Raw genomic sequence first — 2,500 nt, forward strand, 5'->3', positions numbered from 1 at the left:
ATTTATTATTATTATTTTTTTTATAATTGCCATAAAAGAAATAAGATTTCACACCTTTATTTATGAAGAGGAAGTGGTGCTACTTATCTTTATAAGTACCTTAGTAAGGATAGTAATGGAAATAGTCGTAATAAAAATAATATAAATAATTATGATCGTGGAAATAATAAAAAAAAATAATGATAATAGTAATGATAATAATAATAATAATGATAATGTTAATGATGATGATGATGATGATGATGATGATGATAATAATGATAATAATAATAACCATTATGATACTGTTATCAATGATTATGATAATGATAATGATAAAGACAATAGTAATAATAATAATAATAACAATAATGATAATAATAATAATGATAATAATGATAATGATCATGATACAGTTATCAATAAATATGATAATAATAATGATGATAAAGACAATAATAATAATAATAAATAATAATAATGATAATAATAATAATAATAATAATAACAATGAATATAATAATAATAATAGTATTAATAATGGTAATAACAATAATGGTAATAATGATGATAATGATAATAATGATAACAATATTAATAATAATGATAATGATAATAATGATGATAATAATAATGATGGTAATGATAATAACAGCAATAAAACTATAATGATAATATTTATAACAACAATAATAATGATAATAATAGTAATAATAATAACCATAACAATGTTAATAATAATAATAACAGTAATAATGATAATGATAATAATAATAATAGTAATGATTATGATAAGGATAATAATGATAAAGAAAATAATAATGATAATGATAACAATAAGGATAATAATGATAGTAATAATAGTATTAATAACAATAATAATGACAATGACAATGATAATAATAATAGTAATGATAATACTAATAACAATAATGATAATAATAATGATAATGATAATAATGATGATAATAATGATGATGGTAACAGCAATAAAACTATAATGATAATATTCATAACAACAATAATGATAATAATAGTAATAACAATAACCATAACAATGATAATAATAATAATAACAGTTATAATAATAATAATAAAATAATGATAATAATAATGATTATGATAAGGATAATAATGATAAAGAAAATAATAATGATCATGATAATAATAATGATAATAATAATAACAATAATAATAACAATGACAATGATAATAATAATAGTAATAATAAAGGTAATAACAATAATAGTAATAATGATGATAATGATGATAATGATAACAATAATGATAATAATGATAATAATAATAATGATGATAACAATAATGATGGTAATGATAATAACAGCAATTAATATATTGATAATATTTATTACAACAATAATGATAATAATAGTAATAACAATAACCATAAAAATGATAATAATAATAATAAAAGTAATTATAATAATAATAATAATAATAATTATGATAAGGATTATAATGATAAAGAAAATATTAATGATAATGATAATAATACTTAATAATGATAGCGATGATCATAAAGATAATAATGATAATAATGATATTAATAATAATTATAATAATAATAATAGTTAGTCAGTACTCAAAATACCCGACTATGACTCCAATCCCTAGGTATAATAATAACATCAACATCAAAAACAACAACAACAACAATAATAATAATAATAGTAATAAAAATGGATTTCATAACAACTACAGGCTACCTTTTAACCATGTCCTTTAAAAGACATATAGCTATCTATTGTGGCCTTTATATTGTTTATTCTTGAAAAAAAGAAACACTACATTTTGTTTTTGTTTTTTTTAAATATATATAGGACTAATGTTTCATTCTCTCGGGTGGAAATGCAATGTGCGAATTTTATAAAAAGTGGGATTTTTGCGATTTATGTTGAGGTCGGTGTCGGGAGTCGGTGTCGGGAGTCGGTGTCGGGAGTCGGTGTCGGGAGTCGGTGTCGCGAGTCAGTGACGGGAGTCGGTGTCGGGAGTCGGAGTCGGGAGACGGGAGTCGGTGTCGGGAGTCGGTGTCGGGACTCGGTGTCGGGAGTCGGTGTCGGGAGTCGGAGTCGGGAGTCGTTGTCGGGAGTCGGTGTCGGGACTCGGTGTCGGGAGTCGGTGTCGGGAGTCGGAGTCGGGAGTCGGTGTCGGGAGTCGGTGTCGGGAGTCGGTGTCGGGAGTCGATGTCGGGACTCGGTGTCGGGAGTCGGTGTCGGGAGTCGGTGTCGGGAGTCGATGTCGGGACTCGGTGTCGGGACTCGGTGTCGCGAGTCGGTGTCGGGAGTCGGTGTCGGGACTCGGTGTCGGGAGTCGATGTCGGGACTCGGTGTCGGGACTCGGTGTCGGGACTCGGTGTCGGGACTCGGTGTCGGGAGTCGGTGTCGCGAGTCAGTGACGGGAGACGGTGTCGGGAGTCGGAGTCGGGAGTCGGTGTCGAGAGACGGTGTCGGGACTCGGAGTCGGGAGTCGGTGTCGGGACTCGGTGTCGGGAGTCGGTGTC

The sequence above is a fragment of the Penaeus chinensis genome, chromosome 21 (assembly GCF_019202785.1).
Source record: "Penaeus chinensis breed Huanghai No. 1 chromosome 21, ASM1920278v2, whole genome shotgun sequence".
NCBI lineage: Eukaryota > Metazoa > Arthropoda > Malacostraca > Decapoda > Penaeidae > Penaeus > Penaeus chinensis.